We start from the raw sequence: 23,873 nt of genomic DNA, 5'->3' as shown, positions 1-23,873 counted from the left end.
TATATATATATATATATATATATATATATATATATATATATATATATATATATATATATATATATATATATATATATTTAGTTGTAGTTGGACAAAATACCTTTATTTTATTTTTTTGTGGTGCAGAGGATCAAACCCAGGGCCTCACACATGCTGGATGAACACTCTACCACTGAGCCACAACTCCAGCCCTCAACCCAGATTCTTGATGGGGGCAAATACTTGAAGGTGCAAAAAAGCATATCATGGGCCCAAATTCTAAGTATGACTCAAGGAAGAAAATAATCTAAAGAGCTTATAAGATATTGAAAAAAAATTATGTAACTATTTCTAAAAATAAAGATATCTTTTTGTTGCTATCTCCACAATATATCACTCAGTAAGTAAAAAATTATGTCTTAATATTTCTAAGATTGCCGAAATTGTATACTATGTGATTGTGTATTAAACTCCACAACCCAGATAATAAAATTTGATTCACTGTCAAAAATAGTCAAAAAAAAAAAAACCTTCAAAGAAGTAGAGTGGATGTTTTAGTGGATGTGTCCTTCAACAATTTACTTACCAAATGTTTTGGGGGAAATATTCATTTTTCTGCATCCATAGGAAAGAGAGAGTTTTTTTCTTATTTATTTTTTGTGTTAGAATTTAAAAAAAAAACAAAAACCTAAAACTTCATTTGAAATAACCTCTAAAATAAAACAGACAAGAAATCTACAATATGTATACAGGGGAAGTAAAAAAGGCAAATAAAAATTTTAATAATTAAAAGTAAATACACTTTTTCCATAAACTCAAACTTCATCTGCCTCTTAGGATCTATTTTCTTATCTTTGAAGAAAGAAATCACAAAAGAAATGTGGGCAAAAAACAAACTGCCAATTTATACAAGAGATATCCAAGTACTGAGTAATCATAAAGAAATCTTTAAAAATTAGAGAAGTATAAAATGAAATGATGAAAGTAGGAAAAAATCATTCTCATAAACTAAGAAGGAGTTTAGGTTATTATTATCTATTGTTGGAAACTCTTTGGCTAATGAAGATACATAATACTCCCTGCCAGAAACAGAGACATACTGAAATTACTGGAAATCTAACCATGAAAACACATATGAATACAGCAGTACTTATCCAAACATGTAAAACGCAGGGTGATGGTTCAAGAGAATGTACCTTATTGGCTCCAAAACAGACTGGTAGACAAATGGTACAGAATAGAGGACACAGAGACTAACCCACAAAATTACAATTATCTTATATTAGACAAAGGTGCCAAAAACATGCATTAGAGATAAGACAGCCTCTTCAACAAATGGTGCTGGAATAACTGGAAATCCACATACAACAAAGTAAAATTAAATCCCTATCTCTTACCATGCACAAAACTCAACTTAAAATGGATCAAGGAATTAAGAATACAACCAGAGACCCTGTGTCTAACAGAAGAAAAAGTAGGCTCTAATCTCCATCACATGGGATTAGGCCTCAACTTCCTAAATAAGACACCTTTGGCACAATAATTAAAATCAAGAATTAATAAATGAGATGGACTCAAACTAAAAAAATTCTTCCAGGCAAAAGAAATAATCTGTGAGGTAAACAGAGAGCCTACATCTTGGGAGCAAACTTTTACCCCTCACACATCAGATAGAGCATTAATCTCTAGGGTATATAAAGAACGCAAAAAGCTAAATATCAATGGAGAAAATAACCCCATCAATACATGGGCCAAGGACCCGAACAGATACTTCTGAGATGATAATATACAATCAATCAACAAATATAGAAAAAAGTGTTCATTATCGCTAGCAATTAGAGAAATGCAAATCAAAACCACTCTAAGACTTCATCTCCTTCCAGTCAGAATGGCAGCTATTATGAAGACAAACAACAATCAGTGTTGGTGAGGGTGTGAAGAAAAGGGTACACTCATAAACTTCTGATGGGACTGCAAACTGGTGCAGCCAATATGGAAAGCAGTATGGAGATTTTTTGGAAAATTGGGAATGGCACCACCATTTGACCTACCTGTCCCTCTCCTCGGCTATACCCAAAGGACCTAAAAACAGCATACTACAGAGACACAGCCACAATGTTTACAGCAGCACAATTCACAGTAGCTAAACTGTGGAACCAACCTAGATGCCCTTCAACAGATGAATAGATAAAATTAAAAATGTGGCTTATATACACAATGAAATATTACTCAGCAATAAAAAAATAAAATTATGACATTTGCAGGTAAATGGATGAAGTTAGAGAAGATAATGCTAAGTGAAGTTAGCTCATCCCAAATAACCAAATGCCGAATGCTTTCTTTGATATAAGGAGGCTGATTCATAGTGGAATAGGGAGACGGAGCATGGGAGGAATAGATAAACTCTAGATAGGGCAGAGGGGTGGGAGGAGAAGGGAGGAGGGATGGGGTTAGAAATAATGGTGGAACATAATAATCATTATTATCCAAAGTACCTGTATGAAGAAAAAAAAATGGTGTGAATATATGTTGTATACAACCATAGATATGAAAAATTATGCTCTACATGTGTAAAAAAATCATAATGCATTCTGCTTTCATATATAAATTTTTAAAAAATTAAAAAGGAATGTACCTTTTGGAAATGAGACATAATAAACTGTGGGAAAAATGGTCACCAGGGACCAGGAACATTTTTGGTCACAGAATAGCCAGTTTAATATATATATATGAAATATACACGGGAAACACCATATGCATATGGCATATATATATATATATTTTTTATATAGGTGCCATATGCATATGGTGTTTCCCATGTACCAGGTTTAAATATATATGAGAAAATAAAATTATAAGAAGCACATAAAAGACTCAATTAGCCCATGTGTAGATGATAAAACTCATTNAAATGAACCTGAATAATATGTGTAACCATAATTAACTAATAAAAAGCATTATATATATATATATATATATATATATATATATATATATATATATATCTTATTTTTAGGTGGTGCTGAGGATTTAACCCCTGCCTTCCGCATGTGAGGCAATCACTCTAGCACTGAGCTACAACTCCAGCTCAACATGCTTTACATTAAATGAAAAAAGAAACCAAAGCATACAGTTCTAAAATCCATACACAATGTTAAATATATGTAAACATAGCCAAGACACTTCTCAATTATAAGAGAAAAAGAAGGAGTTTTCATCACCTGACACAAATGTATTATGAAACTTTACTATTACAATAATCAAGGAATCACAATCTAAACAAAATCCATAGGTGAATCCATGTGTATGTAAAAATGATATATTTAATTGCAATAGGAATGTCAATATACATTAAACCATAAAAAGGTCAATCTCAGCAACTTAGCTGAACTCTGACTCAAAGTAAATAAATAGATAGATAGATAGATAAAGGAATTCAGCTCAGTGGTAAACCATTCTTCTGTTTTTCAACCTCCAGTACCAAAAAAAAAAAAAAAGAAAGAAAAGAAAGAAAGAAAAAAGTAATATTGAAAACCTGTAAGGGTTCTGACTGTGGAAATGTAGAGAACAGCAAGTTTTCTCTGATTGTGGAAAGGGGTGACAGAGAATGGGAGAGCAGTGTCTGAGATTGGGGCCTCTTATGAATTCCTGGCTGGACACGCTCAGTGCCTGGGAAAGTTTCTGTACAAAAGTGCAGGATGCTAGCTGCTGTGATAGCCAGCCCTCCATGAGGATCTGTGCTAGTGTCTTATCAGCCTCAACTATAATCTCAGACGTTCAGTTCCTTGGAATAAAGAAACTCTCTTCTTAGGCAACCACAATGTTTCACCAAACTCTGCTGCTCCAGACCTGCCCACATAACAGTAACTTTAAACTATGGACTTTCTTGAGAGCTGAGCAAAGCAACTAACATTGCACATTACAACTTAGTAAGTAACAGAGGATTAAACTGCATAACGTTGTTAACTCTGTAACCTGTCTAATGATGGCAGTGACCTAACACACTGTTATAAATAAAAAGTACCAAAGATATGGGTCAGTGGTAAAACACCCTTCTATTAAAACCTCCAATAAAAAAGAAGAAAAAGAAAGAAAGAAAGAAAGAAAGAAAGAAAGAAAGAAAGAAAGAAAGAAAGAAAGAAAGAAAGAAAGAAAAAAGAAAACAAAGATGGTAAAACTGAAAAGTATCTAGCTTATAAATAATCAAGGAGCCTATACAGCACTGCTCCCCTCCTGCAGGAAAACCACATTTGGAGATTTGATTCTGAGACTCGGCCCACGTGTCAATCACCACAGCCCAGGAAGACTCTAGACTGCTGCACCGACCTGAATGACAGGACTTGAGCAGGGCCTGTGGCTGCCCCAAGGGGATGGAGAAGCTGCCAAGAGTATTGGCCACCAACATGCTCCACACCAGGCTGGCCAGTGGGAATGAGGGACACTGGCCCTGAGTAGGGCTTAGGCCTGCAAACTCCAGAGAGTTCCTGGAGTCTGGGTCAGCCAGCTCCAGTCCCGCCACAGCCAGTCCCGCCTCAGCCAGTCCCGCCTGACGGTCTCCCTCCTCCAGCCTCCCTGCCCAGGCTCCAGGTGCCACAGAACACTCACCATTTCCTGGTGCTCAGCAGCCAGACCTGCTCCCTTGTAAACTTCAGCACAGGCACAGCAGAGTAACCCGGGATCCTGGGCCCAGAGGGAAGCAAAGCCAGCGGGATGGCCAACTCCAGAAAAAAAGATCCGGAAACCGAGTGCGGAAGTCCGCTCCCTCCTTCTAGCTGCGCCCAGGATTGGACAGTTTTCAGCAAGGGCTCCTGATTGGGAAGGGCTTCAGTCAGTCCCCGCCCCTCCCCCCAGCAGCCTGAGCCCAGTGAGCCTTCTTTCTGAGCCACAGGGGATGATATCCACTTCAGGCAAGAATGAGGCTAGAATGGCAGGGTGACAGATTTTTTTTTTTTTTAATTATCTTTTGAGACCTACGAAATGCACCTTAGAGCCTCTGGATGCTATTTTAGGGCAAGATTTCCTCCTAGAAGTGGGATCTAGCCCAATCAGCAAAACATAGGCATTTAACCTTGCATATAAGGTCATTTCAGTTTATGGATTATATATGCTTGCATATTATTCCTAAATTTTTAAAAAATAAAAATTGCTGTAAAAATTATTTAACTTTCTTATTCTCTGGTCTTTTGGAGAGACAGATAGAACTTTGAGCTGAAAAGCTACCCCCTAAAGCAACAATGTTCCATAAAAACAAAGCATAAGGCACAAGGGTAATTTAAAATTTTCTGGAACTCACATTTAAAAAGTGAAAAGAAACAGCTGAAATTAATTTCAATCACATAAACCAATATGTTTATAATATTACCTTTATATGACTAAGAATTAGTAGTGAACTGTATGTATTTTTTAAATGACACTCTCAAATCCGAGATTCTCCAGAATATCTGAGCACAGCAGCCAACTTCCAAATTTGAGAACTGTGGGTTCCCTAATGTCAAAGAGGTAAGCCCCTGGTCTATCCTTTTATGTGCTCAAGTGGAGGGATAAAATTCCTTACTAATATTTCTCCTCAGGCCCAAGAGCAGTAGAGACAATGCCCTGAGTGAGAGCAGGGAGATCCACAGAAAGGTCTTCTCACTTGGTGCTGGACACACACTCTTTCTAATTGTAGTTATCAGAAAAAAAAAAAAAAAAAGAAGAAGAAGGAAGATGTGTTTCCAGGTGCTTGGGTTCACATGCCCTATTATCTGTCCACAGCCTTGAATCTATAGTTTATACACATTAAAGGCAAATTTCTTATTTGGAACTTGGCCTCAAACCTAATGGCTGAGATGTAAAATGTGTTTCTGTTTGTGGACAAAGTCCAACAACTAATAACCAACTGGGCTGGGACTCAGAATAAGCTGTGTCTGATTGCAAAGGCAAAAACACCTCCACCAGATCACAAGAAACTTGAAACATTCCTTATTGTCTTCATATTTTGAAAATGACAGTTATTCAAAATAGCAGAATTTGTGATATAATTATATAAAATCCAGTCCAATGTAATACCTAGTATAATATGAACAGAACTATTTCATATATCTCAGTCATTGTGGACCTCTTATTTCCAGATCCTGGAAATCCTGGTTCAGTTTACATTTTTATACCAACACCCCCCAAATAACTCTCACACCACACATTGCCATTCCAATTAAGCCTTTAGTGCTTAGCAGTGACAGTCACTTTTCTCTCCAAAGAACGAGATAGTCAGTGTGACGTGTCTATCTTCAGCTGGCCTCATATTTAAGCCAAAAAAACAGGAAAGGGATGTTTAGGAGTTTAGCCAATGTAAGCAAGCAAGTACAGAATCCAAATTGAGCACTTAACAGCACAATGCAATGGGTACATTGGTATTTCCCACAGGACTTGCCAATTGGCATAGCAGCAAACAAGCATAAGGGAAGTGGGTCAAAATGACACTAGTTGAGTACAAGTTAGAGAATGGTTACTAATGTCTACACAATTAATCTTTGACAAGTTACAGTGCCCAAGAATAATGAAAAGAAAAGAGACCAATTTTACATTGTATAAAAATTGCTATTTTATGTTGCCAAGTATGTTATTAATGGGTACAGAGGTGGGGCTTTCCCATGGGAGAAGCATTTCTTACATGATATGGAGTCTCAGGGTAAAATGGAGTGTTTGGTCATTACCCATATAGCCTGGGCATAAGAACATCAAGGGCAAACACTAGCTAGAATCCATCACACACACTCTTTACACATCAATATATAGGTTGATATTGAAAATGTGGAAAGCTTACTAAGGGTTTATCAGTTATAGACCCAAGCTGATCTAGAGGAATATAAAAAACCACCAAGTCCTATGTTTTAAAGGCAAGCAGCAGAAAATTGTATTATTAAGGGCATATAGCAAAAGAATGCCAAGTAGGGATATATAATTATTGGAAGTACCATAAATCATCAGAGAATTTGAATCTGAATTTCAGACAAAGAATGTGTGACATAGTATATTTGGACATGTGAATGACATGAGTGTTCATAGTGACAAAGTTATAAGCTTCTTAAAAGAAAATTTATGTGGAATGTAAGATAATAGTTAAGCAGTATCTTCACAGTAACTTCAAGGCATTTTGTCAGCTGTGGAGGCCTGGCACCTACTTAAATTAGTACCTTTCCTGGAGCCATTGTTCAACTGTGTCCTCCAAAAGCATCCAATTGTAGATATGAGAAAACACAGGCTTCTAGATATTCTAGATATCAAATGACCCCTCAAGAACATAAATCAGAGCTGAGAACTGCCCAGTACAGAACTGCATAAAATTCATTTGAAGCTCCTCAAAGTCTGGATTGTTCTTAATATAGAGGATGTCCATCTGGAGAAATGTGATTTCTTCCCCCATTTTAAAAAGACAGCATAGAGAAGATATCCCAGGAGGCCCATTTGACTGTTGTTTACTCTTCTTTCATGTGAAGGAATTCTTCAGAAATAGCTTTTTGTTGTAGAGGTAAATGGAAACTCAGCTGTTTAAGAGCTGAAAGGCTGTGATATATCTTGCTTCCTAACAGAAGCTCTGTTTACTGAGATTTAACCATAAAGGCTTGCACTGGCTAGCAAGTACCTGCAAGATAACCATGGCATCAGAAGCAGGAAACAAAAAAATGGGTTACAATAATCCCCTTTTAGCCTTAATGCAGTAGAAGTACCTAAGCTATATGAGCTAAGCGTCCCTAGGTTGTTAACAAGCTTATACCCAGGTAAGGAATATAGACTTCACCATCCAATGATACTGCATCAACTCTGTGGCTTTGATGTTCCTCAAACTTGCTTATGTATAAAAATAAAAGTTCTAGTGTGCTCAGGGATCAGACTTTGGGAATCATCCCTCTAGACCATAGTCATAAGGATTTTGTGTGAGGGCTGAGCCAACATGTGAACATGCTCTGGACATTTTTGTGTCTAGAACCTTGAAAGGTTTGAATTCATCATGAAAAGATCTTTTTATCTTGTGAATCTCCATTTAAATGAGCTGAATAATGTACTGTCTCTGGAATGTGTGTACTTGGTTACCAGAATTTTATTGGGTTCTAATGCTAAAAAATTGAGTTTGATTCTTCAAATTTTAATTACATGGGCCTTCTAAAATAATAAGACCTCCCCAAATCATTCTTCAAAGTGCTGAGATGTTATCTCTTTATCTGTGCAGAAGTATACGAACAGAAATGGCCTTTCAGCCCCTTGGGAAGTAGTCAGTGTATCTCTGTCTCCTTTGGTGGAGGCTCTCAGCAGTTTTGGTAGGTGGTTTGGAGAAGACTCAAACCTGGATGGCAACATTAAAGTCTGATTTTCCTTCAACTGAGTTTAATATACATTTTGAGCCTGAATTCTGCCTGGAGTAAGACTAAAATGATCAGTTTAGAAGAGATGTCAGAGAGCACAAACATGTGTAAAACTCAGCTTCCTCTGGGCTCCCTTGCTCCATGGCTAGCCATTTTTTGAGAGAAATACCTGCAGTGACTATATTATTGTAGCCTTGCATAGACTAAGGCCAACCTGGGCACTTTCCCTGGTTTTTTCTTCTCACCAGGATCCCTGGCTGTGGGAGTTCACCTGCTTTCCTACAAAAGTCACAAAGCCCTGCCCAGGTGTGCATTCTTAATTGTAACTTGACACTCTGCACTTTACAAGAAATAAAAAAAAATAAACAACAAAAAAGAGAAACAGCATTACTAACTGAATACTCCTGCCTACATGTATTAATGCAAACAGCAGATAACATTTAAAAGATCTATGTGTCTTACTCCCCAAATACCAGTGGTGCAAAAAGTTAAATAATACAAAGAAGACTTTTTTAAAGAAAAGCTCAATGGTCTATCTCTTCAAAGAAAAAAAAATTGGCTTTCATTGTGAATCCAGAAAAGCTGATTCCAGATTTTCCTAATTCTATAAATTACTCCATAGACTTGCCAATAAATAAATATATACTCACTGATCCACTAAAATGCACTCTGCTCCTCTCTGTCATAGTTAAATGTTGGTGGGGCAGGGAGCTTGAGATTGCCTGCTCCATTGCATCTCTTTATCTGAAGATGAATGTGGAAGGGTGGGGTCTCTTCTTCTCCTCTATGCAGCATCCTGAATTTCTAACTTTCTCTCAGGTCTGAACACCCTTGGCAGCCTCCACTGGGGGAGAGATTCAGAAAATTTTGGAATGTACCTAAAGATATTTCATCATTAAGCTATGATGCCATCAATTTGGTTTCATGTTACTATTCATTATTTATTTATTTGAGAAGTTCTTAATTATACATGACATAAAATCCATTTTGATAAAATTATACAAACATAGAAATTTCTAATTATAATTCATAATTATTCTAATTAGGAATCCCACTTTTTTGAGTGGGCATGATGGGGGAATTTTCTTATGTATTTTCATATTCATACAATCTAACTTATGTAAGATTCATGTTACTGTCTTTTCTATTCCTATCTTTGCTCCCATCCTTTAACATTTCTTTGGATAATATACTAAACTTCTCTTTTTTCTTTGTCTCATTATTTTGGTTTAGCCCCCACATATCAGCAAAAATATGCCACCTTCAGTTTTTTGGGATTGGCTTGTTTTACTTAGCATGATAGCCTCCATATCCACCTAATTACTGGCAAATGACATATAGTCATTCTTCTTTATGGCTGAATAATATTCCTGTGTGTGTGTGTGTGTGTGTGTGTGTGTGTATCAATTTCTTTATTTATTCATCTGTTGATGGGCATCTAGGTTGGTTCCATAGCTTAGCTATTGAATTGTGCTGTTATAAACATTGATGTGTCACTGTAGGATGCTAATATTAAGTATTTTGGACATATGCTGGGGAGTGAAACAATTGGTTAAAAATGTGGTTTTATTCCTAGTTTTTCTGAAGGATCTCCATAATGTATTCCAGAGAGATTACACAAATTTGCAGTTCCACCAACAATGTATGAGTGTTTTTTTTTCCCGTACATCCTCACCAAAATTTGCTATTACTTGTATTCTTGATAACTGCCATTATGATTGGAGTGAGATAAAATCTTAGTGTAGTTTTAATTTACATTTCTCTAATTGCTAGAGATGTTGCCTTTTGGTGTTTTTGACTTTTTCTTCTCAGCAACAGCATCCACGGTACTATGGGGACCAGTTTTGCTCCATTTATAAAGTGAGAACCATATTTCTCTTGAACAATTGACTGGAAGGCTTAAGGCACATGACTATGAGTTCAGGGATGCCCAGTACACAGTTGTCCTGCATATGATAATGAGAATAATGGATATGAGGTGAGAATAGGAAAGGGAGCCAGGGAGCAGAAAAGAAATGAAACATTTGGGGGCAAAAAGCCACCCCTTCCTCCATGAAATGTAGGTAAATGGGAACCAGACCTGGTCCTCAGATCTTGTTGAGAGGGATGGGCCATTTTCCTAAAGGCCAGTTTTCTAGCTAAGCCAAGCTGACACTGTTACCAATGTTCTCATGATCTTCCCAGCTATGGTTAGTCATGTGTCTCTGGGAGTCACAACTTGGCATCAGTACCCTCTGGAATATTGAGATTAAATTAATGCAGCCATCCTTTCTGGGCACATTGGTCAAGGTGCTGTGCTTATTGTTGGCACAGACTCTTGGTCATGGCAGATAAGGCCCACACTCCCCTAGGATTTTTCTGGCTAGTGCAGGTAGCAGCCCCAACAAGGAAGAGGACCAGGGCTTTAGTTTCATATTAGTGTTAACAATCATCATGCCAAAATATGGCTTTAAGCAGTGCTGATGAATGAACTCCCTTGTGGGATCCTGCTGAAGAAGATAAGCAGAAGGAAGAGAGTCAGAGAAAGAGACAAAGAGAATTGTGGCCATAGCTGGCAGCATGGTCTGATGACCTTGAGTTTCCTTACAATACTAGAGGAGGAGCAAGAAATAAAGAGTTCGCTTTTGAATATTCACCCTGAATTGTAAACCTCTGTGGTCAGTGTAAAGGTTCAACACCCAAGAAAAATTGGCACATTCAGTCTCATTTGAATGTCCATTCCAAGCCCTAAAATTTAGAAAAATATTCCTCAAGACCACATGCACTCTGCAAAATCTAATGCCATTCTTCTTGATGTGGCACCTCCCATGAATTAGGAAAGGCTAGGCACACTTGGATGAGCTTCCTAGCCTAAATTCCCAGGGACAGCTGTGTAGGGTATGCAGGCCAGAGTTTGGTATCCCAGGCAGCTATGAAGCTCTGAGTAGGGACAGGGACTGTATTTGGGTCAATTTTTTAAATATATATTTTTTACATACTTCCCCCAAATTTCACTAGCCATTATACTTGTACATAGGTTGAAACATTTTGCTCAAGAAATTCAGCATCAGATAGCACAGTAGTAATCTCAGCATACATGCAATTAACTAACTTTTTTTTTTTACATTTTAGCATTATCTAAATTGAACATCTGTATTTTTATACCATAATTTTTAAGTGTGCCTAAGAGCTTGTAGAACAACTATGCCATGGTTGACCAAGCCACATTGTTCCTCTTGAGTATTTGGGGTCCTCTTAGTTTTTAGCTATTCAAAAAATAATGTGCAAATTATAAAGTTCTTACCCAAAATATTGAAATCAAACAGTGAGTGTAGAGGAAGTATTTTTGTTAAGGAAAGATTTCTGTTCTCACTTATTCCTTTCCCATAAAACCACCCTTTTTTGGAATTATGAGTTTTTGGCAGAAACTCTGTCTTTAAATTGGACCTCTGATGCTTAGCCTCCTTGTGTCTCTCACCCTTACTCAGCTCCCTTTCTATTGTAGTTGTACTGAATCTGGGCAGGTGGGATGCAGCACCTCCCCAGGGTGACCCCTACCTGCATTGAGAAGGAAACCAGAGATGGCCAGATTGAAACCGAACTGTGAAACAGGAATGAGCATCAGGGAGCTGAGTGACAAAATGTGATAGAAAAGGGCTCAGGCCACTGCCTGAATCCTTGAAGACACAATGACTTCATATTGCTTTCTGAGAAAGAGAAAAATGTATTCTATGTGCAGCCTCCCATTTAAGCAGTCACATGAAGCCTTCCAGATCCACAGGGTGAAAAGTCTTGGAGATTTCAGGGTGATGGAAGGGTGGGTTGGTGCTCTCTAGAGCTTTGTAGTTGATGCAAAGTTTTTATTTCTATTTCTATAGAAGTTTGAGAATCTAGTAGGTCATGTGGTTCATTTCCCAGGTGAGAGAATGTAATTGTGACTTTATGGCTTTACCAAGAGTCTAGATTATTTTAAACTGAAGAGTTTGCACCCTCTGTCTTTGGAGCTAGGAGATCAGTGTCATTTGAGGTGGAAATAGTCTCAGCCTGAATAAAACAAAAACTTGTGCCAAGGATCAGGGAATATTGATCAAATACTGCTCTGCCACAGCTGTTTGTGTCAAATGATTAGACCAAGGCCCTTAGGTCTGGTTTCCTTTTCTGTACAGGGAGTGGCATTTGCTGTCTCCTCTTAAAGGCCCTTATTGCTTTTTTGTGGCTCCTCTTTCTTTCCATGGAGATTGATCGAAAGGAGACATCTGAATAGCAGCTGAACAAAAGGATAGTGGGCAAAGATATGCTCAGCATAGTACTGTCTAGCTTCCTGGGGACAATGTGAAAACCTGGTTTCTTCTTTTCAGGGCACTTATCCAGCAATAATCACAGAAGAGGTAAATTGGGGGTTATGACATGACTCAATGGTCAGGCAAAAAGGTGCTGGAAGGAACCAAGTCCCCTGAATAAGATTATACATCTACAAAGGTATGTGTTCAGAAACAAGGGATGCAGTAGCCATAACTAGGAGCCTAATGATGAATTGTGGGGACTTGGTCATATTTGGGGTGGTCAAAACATCCTGGCATCCTAGTTGAGAGGAGCCACTACTTCCCTGACCTTGCTCTCAGAGTGCAAGGAAGGTTGCAAGAATGAAAAATTGCATCATGTGGCAGAGAACAGCAGGGGTAATTTGTGTTCTGGTGTGACCAGTTCTAATTTTCCAAACTCAGTCTGAAGGCCTCACCTCAGATGTGGGATAATTTTGAGTGGTGCACAAATGGCCAGTATTTCATTGAGTTCTTCCATGGGATTTTGAAACTAATTTTTATTTGAGGCAAGTGTTACTCAATTTGATTTACAATTTGTCACAAACAGTTGAGGTTTTCAGAATGTTTTTGTAAGTATAACAGTGAAAATTACTTAAGAAAAATAAGTGAACAAAAAGTAGTTAAAGTGCCAGAATGGCAAAGGTAACATGGAAATAAATATGTGTGGAAACCACTAGAAAACATCAGTAGGCAGGACTCCTCCTAAACTCAGCAACAAACTGACCAGCACAGGACCTCCATGAGGTGCTGTCAGAAAGTCTTTAACCTTCCTGCTTTCCCTCTTCCTCCTCTGGGTCTATGATAATCTTCTTAGACCTAAGGGAGACTAACAATGAGCTGGGAGGCCAAGACTGATTCAAAACATACCTTTGGAAGCTGAATTTTTCTTCATATTTAAACTCTACCACTTTCAAGGCCCATGGCCTCAGACAGAATATTTAAATCTTTTGAGCCCTGCTCTCTTCTTCTATGAAGTGGGGATGTCCTGGTCCCTGGGTGCTTGGGCAGTGCCATGAGATGACATAGACAGAATTTTCAGTTCTCCAGTGCAGACAGCGATTCCCCTATTAATCAAAGAAGAATCTGCCCAAAGTGTATTATCTGTCTCCAGTTTTTGTTTTCCAAAAATAACTCACCCTCTCTCCCAGGATCCACCTACTGCATGGCACCCCACGTGGTGTAAGTGGGAAGTCCTGAGAAGTCAGAGCATGAAAGTGCCCTGAACAAGAGACACTTAGCTAAGCTGGTTTGAGCTGGACCAGACAGTTCCAGAAGGCCACAAATGACGGTTGGAAGTGAGCGTGAAAAGCTTACTGCCATCTTGTGGCTACAGGGGAGGCCAGAAAATGGAAAGGGAAGTGAGAAATAATAAGACAGTGATCCATGAAACTAGCTGTGCCTCAGTCAGAACACCCACAGGATGCTTATTTTTAAAAGAAAACAACATAGGGGCAAGGTGAAGTGGCACATGCCTGTAATCCCAGCAGCTCAGAAGGCTCAGGCAGGAGGATCCCAAGATCAAAGCCAGCCTCAGAAACTTAGTGAGGTCCTAAGCAAATCAGCAGGACTCTTGTCTCTAAATAAAATACAAAATAAAGACGGGGAGGCTGGGGATGTGGCTCAAGCAGTAGTGCGCTGGCCTGGCATGCGTGCAGCCTGAGTACCATCCTCAGCACCACATACAAAAAAAAAAAAAAAAAAACCAAAGATGTTGTGTCCGCTGAAAACTAAAAATAAATATTTAAAAAATTCTCTCTCTCTCTCTCTCTCTCTCTCTCTCTCTTTAAAAAATAAAAATAAAAAATAAAGATGGGGATGTGACTCAGTGGTGGAGTGCCTCTGAGTTCAATCTCCAGTACCAAAACAAACAAACAAAAACACAAAGAAAAACCTCACCACCACTAGGTAACCTCTTAGTTTGAATTGGTTTTCTGTCACTTGGAAACAAGAGTACTACTCTAACTTATTGTTTTTCTCAATTTCTTATCTATTATAGTAGTGGAGGGACAAGAGCATCATAACAAGCAACAACAGAAGGTTAAATATTTTCAAAAAGTCAAATAATCCAATTAATAAATGGGAAAATGAACTAAACAGAGACTTCTCAAAAAATACAAATGGCCAATGAATACCTGAAAAAATATTAATTACCAATTAATGAAAACATTAATTGGTAATGTTAATCAAAGATTCTTCTTTGATTAACATTACCAATTAAGAAAATGCAATTCAAAGCTACACTGAAATTTCACCTCACACAAGTCAGATTGTCAATCATCAAGAATACAAATAGTAATAAATGCTGGAGAGGATGTGGAGAAAAAGGAACACTTTTACACTGTTAGTGGGACTGTGAATTAGTACATCTGCTATGGAAATCAGTATGAAGTCTCCTCAAAACACAAAGCATGGAATAACACATGACCCAGCTAGAACTCCTCAATATATGTCCTGAAGAATTGAAATCATCATATTACAGGAATATATACCTACCCACGTTTATGGCAGCACAATTCACAATCATTAAACTATGAAACCAGCCTAGGTGTCCATCAATGGATCAATAAATAAAGAAAATATGGTAGAGATACACAATGGAGTTTTATTCAGCCATAAAGAAAATTACACTAATCTCCCTGAGTTTCAAAATCTGGTGTGTGGAAAGAGTAATTTGCAAGAAAATGGATGGAACTGGAGACCATCCTGTTAAGGGAAACAAGTCAAAATTAGGTTAATCATTGTATTTCATATATGGAGCTAGAGAGAAAAAAAAAGCTGAGGGTGGTTCTCCTGAAGAATCAAAGGGAGATAGTAGAGAAAAGGCACAAAGGAGTGGGAGGCAGGGACAGAGGAGAAAATGCTGGGGAGTGATATTGGTCAAGTTATATTGCTATATTGTGTATAGTGCGCATATGTACAAATATGTAAAAACAAATCGCAGCAATATGTACAACTCTAATGTACCAATATAAAATGTGGGGAAGATTAAGTTCATAGAAGCCCTGGGGATGACTTAATTCTGGCTATGAGTTGGAGCCCAAATTTGAGAGTCCTAAGGAGTTGCGTCTGTCTTCATGGGTTCATTGCTATGAAAATAAGGTTAAAAGTGACATTTTGCTCCTGAGCTGTTGTGAAGATGAATATATTCCAAGGCAGATTTTATGTACTTATTTTTCTTAGAAATTCAAAATAAAAGATTTCCATGGAACACAGGCACAGTGCCTATTGTATCCAATGGACACATCAACTCTAAAGTGCTTGCTTTTTTTTCTGTATTATATATACATGTTTTTCAGTAGGCATATATTTTTAACAAATAATTTGTTTCTAGTTTCAGGCAAATCATTCTTTACTAGATTTATGATTCATATTAAGAACCATAAATTGAGTGAGTAGAGTAGGTATAGCCAGGTAGTGGATTCCAGTTGATGGGATGTCAGAGCAGGGATTACTTCTGATTGGCCAAATGTACTTGTGGTTTGATTAGGTTTAACAGGATGGAAGGGAAGAGATAAGAGCACTTCTCATTTCTCCTTGGTTGAACTAGAAGTGGTCTTATGGGGCCAAGCATCCACTAGAGGTCCCTGTGCTGGAGATTTCAGGCTCAAAATAATTCTTTTATAAAATCCTGGTGGTTGTTCATCACAGAGGCTTCCCATTTGTGTTGGTAAATTTCTAGCATGCACCTCACATACAAATCTTTGTGTAAAAGTGATGGAAATTTGCATCAATCTTGTGGAGACATCTAAATTAAACCTGGCCTCACCGACTGTAGATTATACCCATCCTTTTTGACCATTTGGATTCTGTAGTGGGGACCAAGGGCCTTTGCTGCTCAGGAACTAGGTCTGACTTTATCTCCTGGTGGACTTACCTGCTAGAGTATGAGGAGAAAGACAGTAACAGTGTTTAGATCTACCTTATGCTTTAGCCCTGTGGATTTTCCTGAAAGAACTGGAGACAGAGGCCCTGAAAATCTTGACAGAGTAGCTGGAGCAAGCTCAATGTAGATCATGAGAACTTTTAAAATGTTTAGTGATAAAGGGATGGTACCTTAAAGGAAATTCAGATAGAAATAAGACCCCAACTTCAAACCCCAATTTTTTGTAATCAGGTCAAAAAGATTTCAGTCATATCACTCAGAGTAATAGGTATGAGTTTATTGAAGGCATAGACATGGAAAGGGGATTCTCTCAAGAGAGATAATGGGTCCTCTCAGAGAAAAGAGAGGCAGTGTGCATTTTCTGCACTTTACTTTTATTGGGGATCTCAAATTTTCAGAGAGTACCAACCAGTCCTACCACTTGACTTTGAACTGACAGCTGGAGGACATCAGAGTGTCAGATCCCCACTGCCATGGTAACTCTAGGTAACCTTGGTCCATGATGACTGGTTCTTATTGGATTCTTAACCATTAATTCATTCAGATTTTATAGTTAAGAGAAATTATACTAATCTCTCTGGTGTGTGGAAAGAGTCACAAAATCCCTCTCTGTAGGGTAACTTTTGTTCCTCTTAAAGACATTATTTCAGGCCTGCTTTTCTCCTGCAAAAACAGACAGTTTGCTGAAGAATGTGACATGCCCTTTTCACTTAAGACAGGCAAGGCTGCAGGTAAATCATTTCTTGGAAAATAAAGACACACAATGGGCCCATACTATAGAATTATTCCCTGAACCTCATGCTCCCACCAATCACATCTGTCCTCCATTATTTAGGAAGATTCAGTCCAGCCTAGGTCATACTATAGTTGAACCTAGTAAAGCTGCTTGCACACTTCCTACTTCCTAAGTGCAGTGGCCTTTCTCCACTCCCACCTCTGACAGCATTTTTTGTTCTCCACCATTAAGATGGGGAGGGACTAACAGAAAAAAGAGGGCTGGGTGCACCCCCAGGACCCAGACCCAGGGGTGTAGGCTATGGATGTAGTTGCCCTTTGAGAAGCTTTACAAGTTTGGCATTGTTCTAAAACTGTCTTGGGTTTGTTTTAATCAGATACAGGAGACTCATGGAAACAGATATACCATCACAGAGAGCTACAGTTTTCTATAAACAGTAGTGCAGAGCCATGTGGAAAGCACCAGGTTTGGTCATAAATAGAGTGTGTGGAAGGTGAAGGAGAATATGGAAAAGAGGCTTCACTGTGTTTGTGCAGGCAGAAAAGATCAGGCAGCATAAGCAGGTTTACTTAGGATTAGTATGTTTCAATCATTTCAGTGGGTTCTAGCAGGTTGGGGCTTTAATGCGGGATTTGGGGGAACCCCGAAAGACCACCAGGAGCTGAATCTGATGCAATCAAACAAGAGTCTTTATTGCAAGCTCAAGCTGGGACTCATAACCATTTCCGATGCAGTGGTCCTGAGGAGTGAGTCTGGGTCCTTTGTTCAGTGAGATTTTATAGGTTTTATACTCTATGCATCACAACATCACACAGAAAATCATTCCACACCACAGGAAAATCAAACAACTCTTCACACTGATTAGCACATTCATTGCTGGGAACAAGTTGGGTAGGGGTGATTGGTTAGTAAAAGAGGGGGATTCATTTGAACTGATTGATTTAATTCATGAGGGGTGTATGTGCTAAACTACATGGTTTCCTAACATGTTATGAATGACCAAAACTACTGGAGGGTCATCTGGCATCCCAAGTGTTTTTCCTGTCTCATGCTAATTGGTGGTTGCTAGGGGGTTGCTATAGGTCCTCCCCTAGTGTAACTGAGTCAGAGACACCTGGCTTAGAAAGGAGCCCAGAAGACTGGAAAAGCACCTGGGGAAATTAAAATGTTAATGTGCCCAAGGCCCAGAACCCATCCTAAGGAATTGTTAATGAAGTAGCTCCCAGCAAACAAGGAGGTGCTAATCAAACCACCCCAGACCCTTTCTGCCCAGATTACTCCTTCAGTCACCCTATCTTCCACCTTTTAGTCTTCCCACCTGCATTCTATCACTGCAGGATAAAGGGGAAAAAAGGACAGGAATGTGGGAAGATTAAAAGAAGACCTTAGCTATATAAAAGAGAAGACCTCCCCCTTCCATGGATTCCACCTTTTGGGTCCCCTTCTTCCTCAGAGGAGAAGTCTTTTCTGCTATCCTTTAATAAAGCTTCTACTCTCCACTCTACACTTGCTTTGATATGCTTCTCTGGTGTTATACTTCAGCATTCAGGGAAGCAATGACTCATCTTTGGTAAACAGTGGTAATAATTAGAGTTGGCAGAGAGTGGCCTGGAAGGGTGGGAGCCCAATAGGGAGGGGATAGGTGGTGTAGGAACTAGATTGGTTAATTTGCATATGGTGAACAAGTTGGGTAGATGGCTGACTCTAGGAATTAGCTATACCCAAGAGGGCATGCCCTGGGTACAGTGGTACATGTCTGTTATTCAAGTGTGTAAGGGAACTGTCTGCTGCACTGCTCAGCATCAAGGCCAGCCTGTGCAAATTATTGAGATCCTGTCTCACAATAAAATATAAAAAGGGCTAGGGATATTTTTCAGATGTAGATCAGCTGTACTATGCTTCTGAGTTCAATCTCCAGTACCTCCCCCTGCCCCCAACACACATATATGCACCCCCACAGACACACACAGAGAAACACACACACACACACACACACACATGCAGCCTAGGTAGTCATGTCCTTCAGGGTAAGCAAACCTCATTGTCAAAGAAACATGAGTCTCAACAGTAAAAGCCCTGGCTAACACAAGAAATTTGCTTCCCCCAAAAGGAAGAAAGTGACTCTGCAGGTGCTTTTGGCAGCCTGCTCTCTACTCTCTCAGGTCAGGGCCTGTGTTTATAGTCTTCGAGAACACATGCTTCATGGACAACAAGCAGAATTATGAGTGACTGCTGAGCAGAAGGACTTCTTGTTTTAATAGAGTATCTTCCAGTGTGACATAAGGCTTGGCAGCTGAGCAGAGAATGTAGATACCTATCAATAGTCTCTCCTCTGCTTTGATCCTCAATCTGTCACCAGGAGATGCCTGCCTGGAGTGAGCTTAGAATGTTTGTGATGAGGAAAAACTTTTCAGGTTAAGAGAAAAGGACAGTAGTCTAGTTTTACATGACGCTGCATCTCACAGGAGCTTTTATTCTCTCTGATAGCACCTTGGAAGGGAAAGTGAAGCATGGCAGAGACCACTCTGGAATGTGCAGCATCAGACTGTCTCAGACAACAACCTCTGGCATGGGGCAATAGATATGATGGCTCTGCATGCAATTTGTGTGTGTGTGTATGTGTGTGTGTGTGTGTGTGTGTGTGTGTGTATGCAGGTGAAGTTCTCAATGAATCACTGTGCATGCTTGGGATACAGGAGAGGGAAAGATTACTTCCTAAATAGAATTTTGGCTTAGGAGGACTCTTGCCTGATGTTCAAAGAGGATCATCTGGCTGGACATCATCAACTGAACTTAGACTAGAAAACCTTGGGTAGGATGGTAGAACTCTGACAGAGTGACTGTAACACCACCATCAGACCCAAATTAGTAAATCTCCTGTCTGCAGGCTTTATGGTGCTTCTGAGAATATACTGGGTATCTTCCCTCCCCTCTTCTTTTGTTTTTTCCTCCATTTATCAATAGTAGGAGACCCCTAGTAAGAAGATAATCCCTGTTCTTAAAGCACTGGAAATAAAATAAGGAACTAGAAAAGGCCCAGTGCTTTCCTGTGCAGTATGTATGATCCACCCCAGGGTTTCTGAGCCTTAGCATGGTTACTCTTAGAGGCCAGAGGCTGTTTTTGATTAGGGGCATGTCCATGATGTTGTGTAACAATTCTGTTCCCTACATACTAGATGTCTTACAACCATCCCCTGCAATTTTGACAATCAAAAATGCTTCTAGACAGGCCCAATGTCCCCTAGATGTGACTACTTCCCTGGCTGAGAACTGCTGAGCAGTGCAGCAGACAGCCAAGGCAACATCTTCTGTGGAGTTTGCATGGATGTCTCTGTGCCCTCTTGGGGTCTGCTCAGGATCTACTACTGCTCAAATAGTCTGGGTTAGTGGGACTTGCAAGGACACATCTCACATCTGTTGTGAGACAGTAATGGACTAGAGGCTACCAAATGAAACCCCCATAAAACCACCATCTTAATATGGTGGGATTATCCTGGAGACATTACAGTGACAATAAAATCAGTGGAGGTATCTGCTTTATAGCACTATGGTGAGCACTCATTAACTATAGCTACTATCATTTTCAAAACATGTTTAAATGATGCAATTTTTCAGAGTTACAAACAGCAAAAATTGGGTCTGAATGTCACAAAGATTGAGTCTATTTTTATTTTCTTCTTTTGGTACTGGGGATTAAGCCAAGGGGCACTCTACCACTGAGCCACATCTTCAAATCTTTTTATTTTGAGTCAGGATCTTCCTAACTTGCTGAGACTGGTTTTGAACCTGTGATCCTGCTTCCTCAGCCTCCCCAGCTGCTGGGATACCATCTGTGTGCCACCATGCCCAGCTGAAGACTAAGTCTTGCAGAACCTGGTTCTGGGAGAACCAGAAGTACTGAAGTGGAAGAGGTCTTCTCATACTTTATTAGCTGTTAAAACCATCATTCCCTGAGAAGGAGAACCTTGAATAATGAGCTGAGGAAATGTCCAGTAAAATATATAGCTTTCCGAGCTTTCACAGTGTGGCTGGGCGCTGGCTTGTCTCTTCTTTGGTGACATACCTGCATTTTTATAAGAGTTGCTGGCAGGATGGACTCAATACTTTGTGGGCTTATAATAGACATCATTTTAATATCATTCTTATTCTTGCTTTTTTCAAAGTAACAAATAAATATGTTACAAAATCAGTGACTTGAAATAGATTCAGAGCTGTCGTTTTCTTTTTAAGAGAAAGAGAGCAGCTCTGCTTCATCAGGTTCTGGCTCAGCATTCTCTAATACAGATTTTATATAAATGCAAATAGAGTCACATATTGGTACAAAGACACATAGTGCTTCAGCCGGATTGTCTATAAATGATATAGTGTGTTCATGATGGGGGGGTGAAAGGTGTGTGCTGCATTCTTGTTTCTGCAAACCCTCTGGAGGCCCAGGGGCTCAAGGTCATGAATGAAATCTAAGGAGTTCAAGGTCATGGATGGGCCTCCAGCTGTCTATTCAGTGAGAGCAGCCACAACCACCCATATGTGTGTGGGTTTAACAACAGGATGTGCTGCATTTTTCTGTTCAACAACTTTGTTTCTCAAACACCTGGTTTCAAACTTGTGAAATCTGCATCTGATTTTGAAAGCTAAGTTGTATTATGCAGGGCATTTTAAAACCCCCAATATAATGCCTGATGTGTGACAAAAAGATCTTTTGAGTGCTTTTTGTGGACACCAAATCCTAAGAAAAAAATTTTTTTTAACAATCTAGAGAGCAAAAGACATTGAGAGCTGTGTTGCCGCAGTCTGGCTGGGCACACAATCATGAGCCACCACACAGCTTGTAGATTCAAACAGCAACTCTTTATTCCCAAACTCACACCAGCTGTCTACAATCACGTTCTGGGGAAATCCATGTTCTCTGCCCAAATCCACCTCCACTGGGCTTCTGTCTCCCAAAATATACTGTCTGAATCCCGTGAGAACTCAAGGGGAACTCAGGCAGCAGGATACGCCCTATTCCCAGCAGGAATAATCTTAAACCTTAAACCTGGAACCTAAATTGGGAACGCCCTAAACCCAATTATCCTAAACCAGGAACACCCTAATCCACCCTGGTCCTTGAGCAAGGTCACCTACATTCAATGTCACTGCAACATGTCAGCAACATGGGGTACTCTGGCAAGGAAATTGTCATACCTACTTGGCTAATGGCTCCCAGCACTGTGTGACACATGTGTGTCATCCCAGCAGCTCCACAGGCCAAGGCAATAAGATTGTGAGTTCAAAGCTAGCCTCAGAAAAAGTGAGGCCCTAAGAAACTCAGTGAGACCCTATCTCTACATAAAATACAAAATAGGGCTGGGGACATGGCTCAGTGGTCGAGTGCCCCTGAATTCAATCCCCAGCCCCCCCTTTTAATAAATAAACAAATATTGAAAAAAGGACACTGCTGTCCATCTGAGGTTATGGAGAAAACTTTGTGATGAGGGCCACAACCAAGTTAAGATGGCGCCTGGCAGCATGCCAAGAGGAGTGGTTTGTGAAGTAACGCCAGCAAGCCATTTAGATGATGAGGATTCCTTAATGACTGAATGCTGTGTCAAGATAATGTCAATTAAGTTAAGCTGTGTGTAATTAGTTGGGTATATGTACCTCTGCAGTCTGCAGAGAGGCGGCTCCTGCTACCCTGGGTGCCCACTACTTTGAGTTCTCAGTTCCTGCTGAGTTCACTGGCAATAAAGTAGTTCCTGCTTCAACCTTCAAGTTGCTTATTACCTGTCATTATTTTGCCTAGCCGGACTTGGGCAGCCTAGCCGGACTATGACACTTTGGATCCTACACTTTAGCTGTAAGGCAGTTTCATTAAAGTGTTGGTTTGTTAGGAAAGTGGCCTGAAAGTCCAAAGATAGGAATAAGGTTTTGGGAAAAAAAAGATGATTCAAATTCATTCAATACAGGTGGAATGGGGAAGGAGCAGAAATCCTTGAGAGGCTTGTAAAACAGAGGAGGGTTGAGGCCTACACTGTGCTTTCTGCCCATGGCTTTTATGATAAATGTCTATGAAAGTATGTAAATGCCAATGTTTGGGAATATTTTACAGATCTATTTGATTATCTTCCAAATACAGCTTTAGTAGATGGACAGTTATTCTGTCTCTGTGGTGACCTTTCTCCATTCACAGATACAATATATTATGTAAGAGCCCTGGATCATTTACAAGAAGTTCACCATGAGGGCTCAATGTGTGATCTGTTATGGTAAGATCTAGATGATTGTGTGGCTGGGGTATTTCAACACCAGGTGCTGGCTATATGTTTGGACAAGACATTTCTGAAACATTTAACCATGTCAATGGTCTCACTAATTTTGCATGCTCACCATCTTGTAATGAAAGTATATAATTGGTGCTATGATTGGAAAGTGGTTACCATTTTCAGTGCATTAAATTACTGTTATGGATGTGGGAACCAGGCTACTATCATGGATCATGGTAGTAGATGACACTTTAATTTATTATTTTCTTAAGTTTGACACAGCACATCATGGCAAAGAACTGCATATTATCCAGTGTACCCCAGACTTAGTACTTTTTGTAAATTGCTCCTGGGAAAACCTGCCTTTGTATGTGGAAGTAGTATATCTGGCTT

The 23,873-nt window shown here is 39.4% G+C and overlaps 1 long non-coding RNA gene and 1 pseudogene across 1 annotated transcript in view; one reads left to right on the top strand and one right to left on the bottom strand.

Moving 5' to 3' along the window:
- LOC125614063 overlaps positions 1 to 4,703 on the bottom strand; it is a 55,141-nt gene extending 50,438 nt beyond the window's left edge. Inside the window, exon 1 of the long non-coding RNA XR_007344708.1 lies at positions 4,585 to 4,703. This is a non-coding gene — a long non-coding RNA (uncharacterized LOC125614063). The remainder of the gene's footprint in view (positions 1 to 4,584) is intronic.
- Positions 4,704 to 22,457: 17,754 nt separating this feature from the next.
- The window catches only part of LOC107159589, a 25,425-nt pseudogene continuing 24,009 nt past the window's right edge, over positions 22,458 to 23,873 (top strand).

Source organism: Marmota marmota, unplaced genomic scaffold, assembly GCF_001458135.2.
Source record: "Marmota marmota marmota unplaced genomic scaffold, marMar, whole genome shotgun sequence".
NCBI lineage: Eukaryota > Metazoa > Chordata > Mammalia > Rodentia > Sciuridae > Marmota > Marmota marmota.
Note: the sequence above shows the minus strand (reverse complement) of the source record. Positions and strands in the feature narration are given on the sequence as shown.